The sequence below is a fragment of the Nerophis lumbriciformis genome, linkage group LG25 (assembly GCF_033978685.3).
Source record: "Nerophis lumbriciformis linkage group LG25, RoL_Nlum_v2.1, whole genome shotgun sequence".
In the NCBI taxonomy this organism is placed as follows: domain Eukaryota; kingdom Metazoa; phylum Chordata; class Actinopteri; order Syngnathiformes; family Syngnathidae; genus Nerophis; species Nerophis lumbriciformis.
Genome location: NC_084572.2, coordinates 25,693,699 through 25,712,823, shown reverse-complemented (window position 1 = coordinate 25,712,823; position 19,125 = coordinate 25,693,699). Strand labels below are relative to the sequence as shown.

The 19,125-nt window shown below is 43.2% G+C and overlaps 1 protein-coding gene across 7 annotated transcripts in view; it reads left to right on the top strand.

The window, feature by feature from the left end:
- Nucleotides 1-19,125, top strand: part of LOC133621737 (protein sidekick-1-like) — a 782,002-nt gene that overhangs the window by 492,811 nt on the left and 270,066 nt on the right. The window lies entirely within an intron of this gene.

Genomic DNA, 19,125 nt, shown 5'->3' with positions numbered 1-19,125 from the left:
TCTTGGCCAAGGTCAGGTAGGCTGCTCCTTGACCTTGGCCTTTGAGCGCTTGTGCATCGCCTGTTCCTGACTAGCACTCCAATAGTCTCACCTGTCGGCAGTTGTGGAATCAAGTGGCCTCTTTAGCTCACCTTCCCCAGTTTGCCGTTGCGTGTGTTGTCGTGGGTTTGGTGGAGATTTCTGATTAGATCCCTAATTAAAAGTCCTCTTGACTGCACCAGTGGGGCAACGCTGGAAGCTACTAGAGCAGGGGTGTCAAATTCATTTTAGCTCAGAGGAACATGGAGGAAAATCTATTCCCAAGTGGGCCGGAATAGTAAAATCATGGCATGATAACTTAAAAATAAAGACAACTCCAGGTTGTTTTCTTTGTTTTACTTTGGCCAAAAATAGAACAAGCACATTCTGAAAACATACAAATCACAAATAATCCTCTGGACAAAACACTTCCAAGTTTGTTCTGAGGAAATTGGTGCTGTTTCAAAAACACAATGAGGTTGGACTTCATCTCAGTGTATCTACAAAGCCAGGATTAAACATTTAAGTTACAGTCTTACTGGGATTGAACAAAAAACACAACATGTAAACTCTACCCGGTATCAAATACCTCCTTTGTTATGTCCACGTATCAATCCAGTGCTAACTCAACAAACCGTAAGAAACGGAGGTAAAAACTATTCATCCTACTCAGTGGCCTAGTATCCTACTCAGTGGCCTAGTGGTTAGAGTGTCCGCCCTGAGATCGGTAGGTTGTGGGTTCAAACCCCGGCCGAGTCATACCAAAGACTATAAAAATGGGACCCATTACCTCCCTGCTTGGCACTCAGTATCAAGGGTTGGAATTGGGGGTTAAATCACCAAAAATGATTCCCGGGCGCGGCCACCGCTGCTGCCCACTGCTCCCCTCACCTCACAGGGGGTGATCAAGGGTGATGGGTTAAATGCAGAGAATAATTTCGCCACACCTAGTGTGTGTGTGACAATCATTGGTACTTTAACTTTAACTTTAACTTTAAAAGGGTTAAGACAGAGACATTTTGGGGCAACTAGGGTGCCAATGTGTTCGAAGCAGAAGACATAAAACAGCAGGTTTTAAGTTTCATGTGGGTCGAGGAGGAGGAGCCACAGTCCCCCTTTACTGTGTACCTCTTGCTTGGCCCCGGTATAAACCGACAATGCATATTCATCAACGTAGAGCAACAATGTAAATATGCCGGAGTTATAGCACAATAGCTCATTTTTATCCGTTGTCCTATGGCAGGTTAGTTACAGTAAACACACTGCGAAAAGTCAGCGTTCAAAAACAAGAAGAAAAAAATACAAAATGAGGGGTATTTTAGACTTTCCAAAACATGTAAAATTAGCTAACTTCATTGAACCCAAAAATACCTTAAAATAAGTATATTCTCACTAATAACAAGTGCACTTTTCTTGGTAGAAAAACAAAATATGAGACCTTTATGCTCAATATGTTGAAAAATATTCTTAAATTAAGTAAATGCTAGTGCCATTATCTTGACATAATGATATGCGCTCGGCATTACATTTTTTGAAACCAGCAAACTTATACTAAAAACTAATTTATTGTTCTTAATGGAAAGGCGACAAGGTAACCGCTCGTTACTCTCTGGGTTTCCTAGCCGCTCAGGCAAATCATATGGTCTAAAATGCATTTTTCCATCGATAACATGACATCACTGGCCAAGGGCCTGCTCTTTCAGTCAATTAGCGCGCATATATACAGCCCGGACTCTGGCCCAAAAAATTTTTTATTGTAATTTTGAAGAATTTATCTGAATGTGCATGAACTATTTCTGTTCAAAATTGTTAAAAATGTCACATGTTAAATGTTTAAATATTTGACCCTGGATCTCAGGAAACAGAGTGGACCGACACCAGCAGATGACATGGCACCCCAAACCATCACTGATGGTGGAAACTTTACACTAGACTTCAGGCAACGTGGATCCTGTGCCTCTCCTGTCTTCCTCCAGACTCTGGGACCTCGATTTCCAAAGGAAATGCAAAATTTGCATGGTTGGGTGATGGTTTGGGATGCCATGTCATCTGCTGGTGTCGGTCCACTCTGTTTCCTGAGATCCAGGGTCAACGCAGCCGTCTACCAGCAAGTTTTAGAGCACTTCATGCTTCCTGCTGCTGACCTGCTCTATGGAGATGGAGATTTCAAGTTCCAACAGGACTTGGCGCCTGCACACAGCGCAAAATCTACCCGTGCCTGGTTTACGGACCATGGTATTTCTGTTCTAAATTGGCCCGCCAACTCCCCTGACCTTAGCCCCATAGAAAATCTGTGGGGTATTGTGAAAAGGAAGATGCAGAATGCCAGACCCAAAAACGCAGAAGAGTTGAAGGCCACTATCAGAGCAACCTGGGCTCTCATAACACCTGAGCAGTGCCAGAAACTCACCGACTCCATGCCACGCCGCATTAACGCAGTAATTGAGGCAAAAGGAGCTCCAACCAAGTATTGAGTATTGTACATGGTCATATTTTTCATTTTCATACTTTTCAGTTGGCCAACATTTCTAAAAATCCCTTTTTTGTATTAGCCTTAAGTAATATTCTAATTTTGTGACACACGGAATTTTGGATTTTCATTTGTTGCCACTTCAAATCATCAAAATTAAATGAAATAAACATTTGAATGCATCAGTCTGTGTGCAATGAATAAATATAATGTACAAGTTACACCTTTTGAATGCAATTACTGAAATAAATCAAGTTTTTCCAAATATTCTAATTTACTGGCTTTTACCTGTAAATCACAAAACATTACACATTAAAAGCATATCAAAAGCACAGACCATGGACAAAAAATAATAATTAAAATAAAATAAAACAAACAACAAACAAAACAAATAAACGTGTGAATAATATAATTGTGCGTGCATCTCTGATTAGTTTTCAACCAGTGTTTCGGTGCAGTTTTAAATGTTAAATAGGTCTCACAGTTTCTGACATGGGCTGGCAGCCTGTTCCATGACTGTATGTCAAGACTTGGACTATGGCTTGGTTTGTTCTCCCGAGGTGCAAGTGAATTGGACTGGTCATGGCGTGAAGGTAAATACATTTTTAATAATTACACTCAAAGGAACAAAAGGCGCGCTCAAGGCGGATGTACAAACTTGACTAACGAAAACAAAAGACTTGTACGGGGGCAAAAAACTATGAACAACAAAAAAACACTAACTGTGGCAATAATAAACAAACTTACTTGGCATGGACATGAAGTGCGCAGAGGTGGACAGAGTGAGACAGGGGGCATAAATGCGGGGATGTCGTCAGGACTAACAACAGAAAATGAAAAGCTTAAATAACACAGACATGATTAACGAAAACAGGTGCGTGACTCAAAACGTGAAACATGTGCGTGACGTGACAGGTGAAAACTAATGGTTGCTATGGTGACAAACAAGAGTGCACAATGAGTCCAAACGTGGAACAGGTGAAACTAATGGGTAATCATGCAAACAAGACAAGGGAGTGAAAAGCCAGAAACTAAACAAAACATGACTAAGACAAAACATGATTACACAGACATGACAGAAACCCCCCCTTACGGACAGATCCCAGATGTCCAAAAAAAAACTTAACAAGAGTCATGGGAGGGCGGGAGGGGGACATGGCGGTGGGTCGCCAGCCCAAGTGGCCCCGAATCCATTGAGGCATAGTCATGTGGCGGCGGCGAGTGGAACGCCGCTGCAGCAGGCGAGGTGGGCGACCCGGCACGGGCCACATCCGTGGCCGACTGGGAGGTGGGCGCACTTGGCGTGGCGGGCGACCAGGTAGCGGCCATATCCGTGGCCGACGCGGAGACAGGCGCGTCGTCATCTTGGCAGGCGTGGCTTGGCGTGTTGAGTCAGGCGGCGTGGCTTGGCGTGGTGAGTCAGGCGGCGTGGCTTGGCGTGGTGAGTCAGGCGGCGTGACTTGGCGTGGTGAGTCAGGCGGCGTGGCTTGGCGTGGGTCTTGGTCTTGGCATGGCGGGTCTTGGTCTTGGCATGGCGGGTCTTGGTCTTGGCATGGCGGGTCTTGGTCTAGGTCTTGGCATGGCGGGTCTTGGTCTAGGTCTTGGCATGGCGGGTCTTGGTCTAGGTCTTGGCATGGCGGCACTTGGCGTCGTGGAGCTGCGACTGGTGGCACTTGGCGTCGTGGAGCTGCGACTGGCGGCACTTGGCGTCGTGGAGCGGCGACTGGCGGCACTTGGCGTCGTGGAGCTGCGACTGGCGGCACTTGGCGTCGTGGAGCTGCGACTGGCGGCACTTGGCGTCTTTGAGCTGCGACTGGCGGCACTTGGCGACGTTGAGCTGCGACTGGCGGCACTTGGCGTCGTTGAGCTGCGACTGGCGGCACTTGGTGTCGTGGAGCTGGTACCGGAGCTTGGCGTGGTGGGTCTTGGTGTGGAGGGTCTTGGTCTTGGACTTGGCGTGGAGGGTCTTGGTCTTGGTCTTGGACTTGGCGTGGAGGGTCTTGGTCTTGGACTTGGCGTCGTGGAGCTGGTGCTAGCCTTGGTGCGGCGACAGGTGCTAGCCGTGGAGCTGCGACAGGTGCTAGCCGTGGAGCTGCGACAGGTCCTAGCCGTGGAGCTAGCCTTGGAGCAGGTGGAGGTGGCCTAGCTGGGGGTTGCGGCTTGGCAGGTCGGAAGACTGGTGAGGGCGGTCGTGCTGGAGGCTGTGGCTAGACAGGACGGAAGACTGGTGGTGGCGGCCGTGCTGGAGGCTGTGGCTTGGCAGGTCGGAAGACTGGTGGTGGCGGCCGTGCTGGAGGCTGTGGCTTGGCATGGTGATGCCGAGCCACCCCACCAACACAGCTCCCGACCCCAGCCCCCCCCCTCAAGAGGCGGATACCAGACGCGCTCCCTGCGGTCTGGAACTCTCTCTAGGGGTGGGCGGAGGGAGGTCTGGAGGGGGGCTGAAACTTCCCCTTTAAGTTGTCCACAATGTTTTTTTTTATCCCCCACCTGGGGTTGTGTGGGCGGAAAAAAAGAAACAAATTGTGACGGGGGCGGGACTTGAGTCTTGGGGGGCGGGGCATGAGTCTTGGGACGTGGCTTGGACGGATTAGACCTGATTTCTAAAAACATGTTTTGATAATGTTTTATCAAAGTCATGGCATTAGAGTCTTTTGTTGGAGGCGGGTGTTCAAAAGAAAAAGAGTTGAAAAAAAAATCCTGGGCTGTGATGTCATCCTGGGGAAGCCGGGCAGACTGCTGCTTGCCTCCGCCCGGAGGGGCCGGGGCTTGTGGGAGCGGCGCATCCTGCTGGCTCGCGGTAGTTCTACCTGACGTCCCTCTCCTTTGGCGGCGCTTGCGTGGCTGGGATGACGCGCCAACGTCCCCGGGCCAAACGGAGCTGATCGGCACCAGTTTGCCTGTCGGACCCCACATGAGATCCTTGCGCTCCGTGGGGGAATAGCGGAGCGTCTCAGCTTCCATGGCGCGCAGGACCTCCCACGTTCCTTCGTCCAATCTTGCGGGAGAACTTTTTTGCTGACGACATCTGTCAAGACTTGGACTATGGCTTGGTTTGTTCTCCCGAGGTGCAAGTGAATTGGACTGGTCATGGCGTGAAGGTAAATACATTTTTAATAATTACACTCAAAGGAACAAAAGGCGCGCTCAAGGCGGATGTACAAACTTGACTAACGAAAACAAAAGACTTGCACGGGGGCAAAAAACTATGAACAACAAAAAAACACTAACTGTGGCAATAATAAACAAACTTACTTGGCATGGACATGAAGTGCGCAGAGGTGGACAGAGTGTGACAGGGGGCATAAATGCGGGGATGTCGTCAGGACTAACAACAGAAAATTAAAAGCTTAAATAACACAGACATGATTAACGAAAACAGGTGCGTGACTCAAAACGTGAAACAGGTGCGTGACGTGACAGGTGAAAACTAATGGTTGCTATGGTGACAAACAAGAGTGCACAATGAGTCCAAACGTGGAACAGGTGAAACTAATGGGTAATCATGCAAACAAGACAAGGGAGTGAAAAGCCAGAAACTAAACAAAACATGACTAAGACAAAACATGATTACACAGACATGACACTGTATGCCTCTGATGGGGACGGCGTGGCGCGGTTGGGAGAGTGGCCGTGCCAGCAACCTGAGGGTTCCTGCTTTGTTCCCCACCTTCTACCAACCTCGTCATGTCCGCTGTGTCCTGGAGCAAGACACTTCACCCTTGCTCCTGATGGGTCGTGGTTAGGGCGTTGCATGGCAGCTCCCGCCATCAGTGTGTGAATGTGTGTGAATGGGTGAATATGGAAATAGTGTCAAAGCGCTTTGAGTACCTTGAAGGTAGAAAAGCGCTATACATTTACAAGTATAACCCATTTACCATAGACCCCACCATTTGGCCTTCGTACGTTGCAGTCCCCTCTGGTCACTGCTCTGGTGTTTACTTGCCTAACAGAATTGCTATTGTGACATCCAGTGGACACATTTAGAACAGCAGTTTTATCTTGTTAAAAAAAAAGCTTTTCGTTTTAATACTTGGCAAACTCATCAGTGGGACGTAGCTTTGACACCACTGTACTATAGCAAATGGTGACAAGTTGAGAGCTATCTTTTGCTACATGCTGGTGGTCACACTGTCAGCAGAGGTGGCAGGTGGTCCCATTACTGCCGCCTCACAGCCAGCATGAATAACTTCATAGAAAAATAAAAACACCACATGCATTGTTTGCTCTTTGAACACATGGAAGTAAATATAATTGCTTCTGTTGTTATTGCGCTGTCTTGAGTCTTCCTTATTGTGTTCCTGACTGACTCATACAAGACCTGTTGTTCTACGGATGTCATTCACGTCCAACGCTGTGAATTAGTGTCAATTCTCTCACCTCATTACTTGCTACATTGAAAAACCGAGGTCGGTAAGGGAAGAGTATTGTTATAGTATTATATGAATGCCCACTGTGGAAATTTACCTGATTAGGTTTAAAAACGTTTTTAAAGACCTACTGAAACCCATTACTACCGACCACGCAGTCTGATAGTTTATATATCAATGATGAAATCTTAACATTGCAACACATGCCAATAAGGCCGGGTTAGGTATGATGACGTCAGCGTGTGACGTCACGGATTGTAGAGGACATTTTGGGACAGCATGGTGGCCAGCTATTAAGTCGTCTGTTTTCATCGCAAAATTCCTCAGTATTCTGGACATCTGTGTTGGTGAATCTTTTGCAATTTGTTCAATGAACAATTGAGACAGCAAAGAAGAAAGCTGTAGGTGGGAAGCGGTGTATTGCGGCCGACTGCAGCAACACAACCACAGCCGGTGTTTCATTGTTTACATTCCCGGAAGATGACAGTCAAGCTTTACCATTGGCCTGTGGAGAACTGGGACAACAGAGACTCTTACCAGGAGGACTTTGAGTTGGATGCGCAGACGCGGTACCGTGAGTACACATGCAGCTGCGGCTTCCAAACATTTGATCGCTTGCCCATACGTGCGTGCCGCTATGTGCATGTCATGTACGTAGCTTTGGGGACTTTGGGGAAATATATGTGCTGTATGAACTTTGGTGAAGTGAACGGTACTTTGGGCTGTGGGATTGAGTGTGTTGTGCAGGTGTTTGAGTTGTATTGGCGGGTTATATGGACGGGAGGGGGGAGGTGTTTGTTATGCAGGATTAATTTGTGGCATATTAAATATGAGCCTGGTTGTGTTGTGGCTAATAGAGTATATATATGTCTTGTGTTTATTTACTGTTTTAGTCATTCCCAGCTGAATATCAGGTCCTACCCGCCTCTCACAGCATCTTCCCTATCTGAATCGCTCCCACTGCCCTCTAGTCCTTCACTCTCACTTTCCTCATCCACGATTTTTTCATCCTCCCTCAAAATAATGGGGAAATTGTCGCTTTCTCGGTTCGAATCGCTCTCGCTGCTGGTGGCCATGATTGTAAACAATGTGCAGATGTGAGGAGCTCCACAACCTGTGACGTCACGCGCATATCGTCTGCTACTTCCGGTACAGGCAAGGCTTTTTTATCAGCGACCAAAAGTTGCGAACTTTATCGTCGATGTTCTCTACTAAATCCTTTCAGCAAAAATATGGCAATATCGCGATGATCAAGTATGACACATAGAATGGACCTGCTATCCCCGTTTAAATAAGAAAATCACATTTCAGTAGGCCTTTAAAGATGCAGGTTATGTGGCTGTAAATAAGTGTAGCGAAGGCTTGTCCCGATACCAGTATTTTGGTACTGATACCAATACCAAAATGTATTTCGATATTTTACGATACTTTTCAAAATAAAGGGGACCAAAACCAAATTAATTGGCTTTATTTTATCATAACATCTTATGATACATTAAACATACTTTCTTATTGCAATCAAATAAAACATTTTGGCATTGATACAGTAAGAAAGTGAACATAGGAGACAACTTCTCTTCTCGTAATAAATCATCACACAGGTTACACAAGCTCCTAATTTGGCTGCAGTAACACAATGTATTATTTTGTCCAAATTATGAAGGACAAGCGGTAGAAATGGATTATTAGTCTATTTACTGTTGATATCTGGTTACTTTCTGTTTTAACATGTTCTATGATCTACACTTCTGTTAAAAATGTAAGAAGCACCTACTCCTACTTTTTTCGCATTATCTCAGGATTCTAAGAACATTACTGTCATATTGAGTAAAAAAAATGGTACTTTTCAGAGGCGGTATAGTACCGAATATGATTAATTAGTATTGCGGTACTATACTAATACCGGTCTACCGTACAACCCTACTAGTCCACCCATTTGTTTACATTCAGGAGCGCTAGCTTGCTGTTAGCGGTTAGCTATTGTATCCTCCTACGGTGTGTAGTGGAGCATGTTTAGCTATTCCATGCACCTCGGCTCATATTACCAGCAATGTCTCCATGGCGCGCCATCATGACCATAAAAAAAAAAAGTACCGGTATTTTTCAAAGGGAGTATAGTACCTTTTTTGAATTCATTAGTACTGCTGATACTTTATTTTTGGCCCTACTGTAACTGTCCTAACTAGCTGTGTGCAGAGCCCATAGATTTTCTGGGTTGCACGTGACGTCACCGTCCGGTTACTGTCGCCTTGGATACACATCAGAATCAGAATCAGAAATACTTTATTAATCTTTGAGGGGAAATTAAGATTTTTCAGCACAATCCCATTCAAGATCAGACAAACATTACAGGGAGACATAAAAATATTCAGTCTAAGCCTTGGCCAAGGAAGAAGAAAAAACTTCATAGCCATAGCACACATAAACGTGTGTAAGAGGGAAACATCAAAGAACAAAGGACATTAAAAGAGCAGAGCTGATGCAACCAGCCATTTCTACACACAGCCACATAAGTAAAACAACAACAACAAAAAAACATATACACTATAGTGGCCTCTGCGGTGTTCCACGCCATCGTCTGCTGGGGTTGGGGAAGCATGGCCAGAGACAGGAGCAGACCCAACAAAGCAACCAAGAGAGCCGACTCCACCCTCGGCCGCCCACTAACTCTCGGCCAGTGTCCAGTCTGCATGGATGAGCGAGGATGTGTCTAAGGAGACCGAGGTGTCCGATACCTGCTCATTCAGCCAAGATACTGTGACGCTTGTCCGTCCCGGGGTCCTCAGCCCTGTCTCTTCATCCGCATCTCCTCCAGTCTCTCCAAACGGACTCTGGTGGGGCAGAGACCCAGCAGATGGTCTCCATGGCCAAAAGGCTCCCGGGAGGCAGGTCCAGAAGTGCACACAAAAGCACCGCAGAAGTCACAAAAGTGCCACCCCTTGTTTGACAGAAGTGTTTATGGAGCTTGTTAAAACAAATGACCAGATATTAACAGTAAATGAACAAGTAGATTAATAATCCATTTTCTAACACTTGTCCCTCATAATGTTACAAAATAATAGAATGATAAATGACACAATATGTTACTGCATATGTCAGCAGCTAAATTAGGAGCCTTTGTTTGCTTACTTACTACTAAAAGACAAGTTGTCTAGTATGTTCACTATTATATTTAAGGTACAAATTGTTCTTTAATTGCTATAAGAAAGGTATGTTTAATGTACCGTAAGATTTTTTGGGGTAAAATAAAGCCTATAATGCCATTTTTTGTGGCCCCCTTTTAATTAGAACAGTATGGAAATACGTTTTGGTACTAGTACCAAAATATTGGCATGAGTACAACCCTATCAGGCAATGACAGTTGTCTTCTACAAGTTCTGGTCTGATGCTGAAATCATTGCAGCCTCATTGGTTTTCCTGGAAGCTCTCACAAAGTTACCAAGCTTCCTGGAAACACCGGACAATGATTGACAAATTATACCAGTTAAGTTGTCATGTAAAAGCTATGATTGTCCAGGTAATTACAGTTAACCAGCAGTTGTCGGAATTATGTGGTATTAAAATACCGTGCACAGATAGACGAGGAGGACAAAAGGTAGACTGCAACAACTTTCCATGTAGACCGAAGCTTGTTCATTTCCAGTGAGAGTCGTTAATAGAGTGCGGTGTTTCACACTGATTGGCAATTTAGTTGTGGTGGTGGGGGCATGGCCAGGGGTGTTGTGGGAGTGGCATAATTGGCACTACATGTATTTTTTCAAAAAGCCCCCCAAAAAAGCATCAAGATTTTTAAAGACACATCAGTGTTAGTATCAATATACATTTTTCTTGTTACATTACATATATAGTTTTGCGGTATTCTTCAATTGTTTTTTTTATTTTTTATTACTACAATCTAACACAGGCTGCACTTTGCACGCCCTTGATTGATTGACACTGCACATCTTTCTGCCCTGCCTCATTGTTGGAATTTAGTTTGGCAAATAGGTAAAGTCCTTTAAACTAGAGATGAAAACGTTTTCAACTTGATGTTGTTTATTGATAGTCTCCACAATGAAGTGAATCTTAAACTAAGCACACAAAGGTACTGTAAGTACATTACACACACATAAAGTGGTACATCATCAATACAGTTTGTTATAACCTTTTATTTTTATTATTATTATTTTTGTCATTAAAAAATACAATCATTTGTGCTTACGGACTGTATCCCTGCAGACTGTATTGATCTATATTGATATATAATGTAGGAACCAGAATATTAATAACAGAAAGAAACAACCCTTTTGTGCGAATGAGTGTAAATGGGAGAGGGAGTTTTTTTGGGTTGCTGCACTAATTGTAAGTGTATCTTGTGTTTTTTATGTTGATTTAATTTCTTTTTTTTTAAAACAATTTTTTAATTTTTTTTAATTTTCTTGTGCGGCCCGGTACCAATCGATCCACGGACCGGTACCGGGTCGCGGCCCTATTGTTGGGGACCACTGCTATACAGCATGCTCAAATATGTTCACGTACATAAGTTGTGTGATTGTAAATAATATTAATGATATTAATCCATAATAACATTCCCTTCAAGAAAAAAGTAACTTCTTATTTTAAAAAAAAAGCATTTTACCCAAAAATGCGTTACTGAATTTACATTATTCACCCAAGGAACTTTAGTTATTCGAGAGTTCCGGTCAGACGTTTTTTCACAGGACACATTTCCGGCCTTGTTGTTGAGAGAGATGCTGCTCCGTTATTGATTTAAGTAAAGTCTGAATGTCATTAAAATAGTTAGCTCCATCTTTTGACACTTCTTCCACTCCCGTTCTTGCACGCTACACCGCTACAACAAAGATGACGGGGAGAAGACGCTGTCAAAGGTGAGCCACGTATATAAGACTGCCCACAAAACGGCGCATCCTGAAGCGACTGTCAAAAGATTATCTGTAAAACATCATCTATGCAACATTTTTACCAAAGAACCAACATTACATGTTATGTAGACCACAAGGAAGTGTTTTACATTTAGAAAAAATTTTAAATAATATGACTCCTTTAATGCGCCTTATACTCCGGTGCGCCTTATATATGGAAAAAAAAGATCAAAAATAGACCATTCATCGGCAGTGCGCCATATAATCTGGTGCGCTCTATGGTCCAGAAAATATGGTAATTATACGTTTGGAAAACGGCAAACCGCACACCGACACATCGACCACGTTAAAGAAACTAGGTCTCTCAAAAAATGTTGTGCACAAACTTCTTGCGGGAGAACACAAGCAGATTCACAAACAATGAGTTGATGCACTTGTTATACGTTCCCTTAATTGTCAATTTAATAGCTAGATGATACATTCTAAAAACTGGAAATATTTTTTTAGTCTTTCTTTTAAAAATAAAGTGAACAATTTACATGATTACATAATTTTTAATGTCTGTTTCAATTTCAATTTAGAAAAAAATAAAAATAATATGACCCCTTTGATGCGCCTTATAATCCGGTGCGCCTTATTTATGAAAAAATATATATAAACTAGGCCAGTGGTCCCCAACCACCGGGCCGCGGCCCAGTACCGGTCCGTGGACCGATTGGTACCGAGCCGCACAAGAAAATATATATATATATTTTTTTTTTATTAAATCAACTTAAAAAACACAATATATACATTATATATCAATATAGATCAATACAGTCTGCAGGGATACAGTCCGTAAGCACTCATGATTGTATTTCTTTATGACAAAAAATAAATAAATAAATACCCACCCCCGTCCGTGGGACAAATTTTCAAGCGTTGACCGGTCCGCAGCTACAAAAAGGTTGGGGACCACTGAACTAGACCATTCCCCATGGTCCCCAAAAAAAGCAAACAATAGTGGTTTTCCACACTGCAACCAAACATTGGCACATTCTTGGTCTCGCGTGATGACGTGACGTCACCTTGTTAAGTCAATATGTGGCTCGTGTCAAACGGCACAAATAAAATCGACTATTTATTCAAGATAAAACCCATCGGAGGTTGATTGACAAGAAAATTGGCCCTAGTGTGTGAATGTGAGTGTGAATTCAAGGTTCAAGGTTCAAGGTTCAACTTTATTATCCCCGCGGGGAAATTTGTCTTGGGCACAGTGCATCATTGCTTTCTTAACATACACAAAAACAACAGAACAAAAACACAAGCACAGACACTACCACAACCAGACAACTAACATTCAAACATCAGAACATGGAGCTTGATAGACATAGGTGGCACTTTGAATGTTGTCTGTCTATCTGTGTTGGCCCTGTGATGAGGTGGCGACTTGTCCAGGGTGTACGCCGCATACCGACCCCAAAAGGGACAAGCGGTAGAAAATGGATGGATGGAAAACCCATCAGCTCCTCATCCTCCCTCCTTCCTTCCGTCTTTTCTTTCCCCCTTGCGTCTGTCACGCGTGCAGCACCATCACGACGGAGATGGAGGTTTTGGCAGCTGAAGAGGAGAGATGAATATTTAAAATAGGGCATCGCTCCATATCCCCTCGCGACTGTCTGCGAGGACGAGGCGTGGGCTGGGCGGGGGGGTCACTTCTCGCCTCGTGGTGATGTAGCGCCATTCCTAGGTTAGCGCAGTCAGTTGGATGACACTTGGCTGTCAGCGCGCGGCGTTAATGAATGGCGTGACATGCACAAACACTCGTATTCTCAAGCCAGTTAGGCAAATCATCACCTTCTCCTCGCCGTTTATTTTTGTCAAGAAAGGTTTATCTGCATAGGGATTTTTCCCCCCTCTTTTAGTTCCCAGAAAAGTTCTCCTGTGAGACTCTCTGTGTTTTTCGTGAATGTGCATGTATCTATGACACGTTGTACATATGGCAGGGGGAGAATACACATGTCAAAGTCACATGACCTATACATGACCACTGCCTAGTGGTGACTAACCCGATTTCATTGCAGTTATGTTTGCTCCTAACAGTTGTTGTGTACGGCGAGGGAAGGAGACGGTACCACGGCAGGACTAGATTTAACAGGTTTATTAAACCTTCTGATTAGAGATGTCCGATAATATCGGACTGCCGATATTATATCGGCCGATAAATGCTTTAAAATGTAATATCGGAAATTATCGGATTCGGTTTAAAAAAGTAAAATGTATGACTTTTTAAAACGCCGCTGTACGGAGTGGTACACGGACGTAGGGAGAAGTACAGAGCGGCAATAACTGAGAGTGGCCGTATAAACAACTTTAACACTGTTACAAATATGCGCCACACTGTGAACCCACACCAAACAAGAATGACAAACACATTTCGGGAGAACATCCGCACCGTAACACAACATAAACACAACAGAACAAATACCCAGAAACCCTTGCAGCACTAACTCGTCCCCCCCCCCCCCCCCCCCCCAACCTTCGCTAGCATGTCCCATTTCCAAGCTGCTGTTTTGAGGCATGTTAAAAAAAATAATGCACTTTGTGACTTCAATAATAAATATGGCAGTGCCACGTTGGCATTTTTTTTTCCATAACTTGAGTTGATTTATTTTGAAAAACCTTGTTACATTGTTTAATGCATCCAGCGGGGCATCACAACAAAATTAGGCATAATAATGTGTTAATTCCACGACTGTATATATCGGTATCGGTTGATATCGGAATCTGTAATTAAGAGTTGGACAATATCGGATATCGGCAAAAAAGCCATTATCGGACATCTCTACTTCTGATGAATGTGTATGATGCGTATGCTACTTCAAGTGATGGTTGCAAGACGATGTGTCAAATTACCCGTATGAATGTTACCAGGGTTTGTTGTCTGTGCGTGTTGGGCAAATTTTTCGTCGGTCCAAGGGGGCAAGGCGAGAAGGTAGTCCGTGGGCAGGCAAGCAGTCGGGGGCTGGAGAGAAGCAACGAGGTCCGTGTCAAAGCAAGGGTGGAGGATCGGGGAGACCGTGAAACACAACTCGATCACGGAAGACGGGGAAGGAGCTGCGGAAGACACAGAGGACATCAAACGCGGGAAAACAGGGAAGGGCACAGAGAGAGCGAGCAAGTACGAGGGAGGGAAGCCAGAGGCGAGATGCTTACTGCAAGGGTGAAACTACGTTCCGGCAAAGGATCATCGGGTCCGCTGGTCTTTATGCAGTCCTCTCAGCGTTAGTCCCAGGTGCGCGGATTAGAGATTGTCTGCAGTTTTGGCGGCGCATGGGTGTGACGCGCCCAGCGCGAGCAGGGGCGTGTCCTGGCGCGCTGCCAACGAAGGTGCTGGCAGACCCAGCTGCCGAAGAAAAGCGGGTTTGAGCCCGCGCCGTGACAAATACACCACTTTTTATGCATGTCATGATCCGTTGCTCGGATCATGTTTTGTTTAGTTAAAGACTCCCCGAGTTCTGTTTCAGCACCCCTGGGTTTGTTCTTGGTTGCCATGGGTGATGATTATTTTCCACCTGCCTCTTATTTGCTTCACGCAACACGTTTTGTTGAATACCTTTTTGATTCCTGAGCTAAGCTACACCATTTGTTTGCCCGTTTCTATGCTAAGCTTTTGCACTAGCTTTTTCCTTAGCTTCCCGTGCTATCGGCACGCTTTCCTGTACTTTAGTATTTTGACCGATTTATGGAGAATACATCATTATCCTACCTGCACCATGCCTCCGGAGTTCCGTCTGCATCCTGGAAAAACAATCCACGCATTAACATTTGACCCCGCCGTAACAATGCATTTTATTCGTAGTTTTTTTTTTTTTTTACCTACAATGTAAAACACAGTTTCGCTGTTTTTATTGTAAAAACTGACATTTCAGTTGCCTAAATTTTACTGTAAAATGTATGTGGTTTTTTTGTTGTACTCTAAATAAATAACTGCTTTTTTACAGTAAAGTTCTGGCAACTGAGCTGCTACTTTTTTACTGCAAAACAACAACTACATATTTTTCGGTGTATTACTGTAAATGCCAAAACGGCACCACAGCTTATTAGAGTAAAAACAAATAGTTTTTTTTTTCATTTATAGAAAAAATGCTGTAAAAACCACAATGAATTTCAAAATTTTACCGCAAAATCTATTGACATTTTTACAGTGCACAATTTGATGGATAACTTACTTTGAAATCATACAAAACCCCAAACCAGTGAAGTTGGCACGTTGTGTAAATCGTAAATAAAAACAGAATACAATGATTTGCAAATCTTTTTCAACTTAAATTCAATTGAATAGACTGCAAAGACAAGATATTTAATGTTCAGACTGAGAAACTTTTTTTTTTGTGTGCAAATAATCATTAATTTAGAATTTAATGGCAGCAACACATTGCAAAAAAGTTGGCACAGGGGCGTTTTTACCACTGTGTTACATGGCCTTTCCTTTTAACAACACTCAGTAAACGTTTGGGAACTGAGGAGACCAATTTTTAAAGCTTTTCAGGTGGAATTCTTTCCCATTCTTGTTTGTTGTACAACTTAAGTTGTTCAACAGTCCGGGGTCTCCGTTGTCCTATTTGACACTTCATAATGCACACACATTTTCAATGGGAGACAGGTCTGGACTACAGGCAGGCCAGTTTAGTACCCACACTCTTTTACTATGAAGCCACACTGTTGTAACACGTGGCTTGGCATTGTCTTGCTGAAATAAGCAGGGGCGTCCATGATAACGTTGCTTGGATGGCAACATATGTTGCTCTCAAACCTGTATGTGCATTTCAGCAGTAATGGTTTACTTACACACCTTCACAGATGTGTAAGTTACCCATGCATTGGGTACTAATACACCCCCATATCATCACAGATGCTGGCTTTTGAACTTTGCACCTATAACAATCCGGATGGTAATTTTCTTCTTCGTTCCGGAGGACATGCTGTCCACAGTTTCCAAAAACAATTTGAAATGTGGACTCGTCAGATCACAGAACACTTTTCCACTTTGCATCAGTCCATCTTAGATGAGCCCGCGCCCAGCGAAGCCGGCGGCGTTTCTGGGTGTTGTTGATAAATGGCTTTGGCTTTGCATAGTAGAGTATTTATTAACTTGCACTTACAGATTTAGCGACAAACTGTAATTACAGACAGTGGTTTTATGAAGTGTTCCTGAGCCCATGTGGTGATATCCTTTACACGCTGATGTCGTTTTTTGATGCAGTACCGCCTGAGAGATCGAAGGTCCGTAATATCATCGCTTACGTGCAGTGATTTCTCCAGATTCTCTGAACCTTTTGATGGTGAAATCCCTAAATTCCTTGCAATAGCTGTTGTTTTTAAACTGTTGGACAATTTGCTCACGCATTTGTTGACAAAGTGGTGACCCTCGCCCCATCCTTGTTTGTGAATGACTGAGCATTTCATGGAAGCTGCTTTTTATACCCAATCATGGCACCCACCTGTTCCCAATTAGCCTGTTCACCTGTGGGATGTTCCTAATAAGTGTTTGATGAGCATTCTTTAACTTTCTCAGTCTTTTGTGCCACTTGTGCCAGCTTTGCTGAAACATGTTGCAGGCATCAAATTCCAAATTAGCTAATATTTGCAAAAAATAACGTTTTCCTGTTCGAACGTTAAGTATCTTGACTTTGCAGTGTATTCAATTGAATATAGGTTGAAAAGGATTTGCATATCATTGTATTCTGTTTTTATTTACCATTTACACAACGTGCCAACTTCACTGGTTTCGGGTTTTGTATATAGATATCGTTTAAAGGGCCCAGCCCTACTCAAACTCAAAGTCAAATGTTGTGAATCCGTCTTACTTTGTTGATCATGTGTAACTGTAAAGGGTCTGGATTGGACAAGGCAAGAGTATTAGATGATGTCACCAGGATCGTTGTGTATAAACTCAGGTGTGTGCGCGAGTGTGTGTGCAGTCACCTCGCAGTCAATCCCTGGGCTCTCTCGGTCCTTACAGGGATTTGTTTGCAAGGCTTAAAACACACACACACACACACACACACACACACACACACACACACACACTGGCTCCCTGACACGACTGCAGTGTTGAGTGACTGGCAGATTTAATAGGAGAACAAGCTGTAATCCAAGAGAATCCATTCAAAGCAGGATTACACTCTAATCTGGATGGAATAGCCTTTCATCTCTCCCTCCTTCCCTCCCTCGCTCTCGTGATCCATCTCTAGCTCTTCCCTAAAGCCGTGCCAATCCTTTTTACTAGCCCTGTTTTTTTTGGTTTTTTTATTATCTCCATCCTTGATTTAATTTGGGGTTTTTGTGCCTCCAACCTAATACGGAGCACACACTCCCAGTCTCACACACCTCAATCAGCGGTGATTGCTCTGACGAGTAGGAGAAACATGGTGTCACTACCTCTTTACTGCCAAATGGCACACATAGTATTCTTTCCCTATATTATCCTCGCCGGAAGCTGTGAGGCGGTCAGTCACATACAGTATGTTAGTCATTTAAAACATGGGAAAAAAATTAAACAACATAGACAATGTTTTAATGCTCCTGCATAGGATAGGATAGGATTGACTTTTATTTATCCCACAGTGGGGGAAACTATGTGGTTGCAGCGCAGATTTGTACATACAGTAAAGTAAACACAATAAAGAACCAAAATGATCACGGTTATTATCATTAGAGGTAGGACTCTTCGGGCACCTCACGATTCGGTTACAACTCAGGAGCTAAAATGTGATGGAAAAATCGATTTTTGATGCATTTTTTATTTATGTAAATTGATGCAGTTTTAAATCATCACTTGCAACTTTTACAAACAGTGCATTCCTAATAAAAAAAACGGTTTAATTAATTCCCATTACATTCATTAAATTAATCAAAGATACTGATAGTGAATTTGCAAACAGCTAAAATTATACACAAAGCAAACTATAACCTGCTACCCAAGAATATACAACAATTATTCCCAAAAAAAGAGGAGAAATATAATCTTAGAGAGAAATGTAATTTAAAACATTTGTACGCACGTACAACACTTAAGACCTTCAGTATATCAGTATGTGGAATTAAATTATGGAATAGATTAAGCAAAGCAATCAAACAATGTACTAATATGATCCACTTCAAGAAACTCTTCAAACTTAAAGTGTTTACAAAGTACAAAGAAGAAGAACCATGATAAACATTCTGAATTTATTTAATTCATCCATCCTTTCATTCTTTCACTCTCAAAATAATCTTACTTATCTCATCATATGAAATTAACTTACTTCACCAATTATTATTTATTTACTTATTTTTATTGTGATTACTTATGGAGTATATTGTGAATACTTATGGAGTATATTGTGAATAAATTGAGAACAGGAAGTGAACAAAAGTTTTA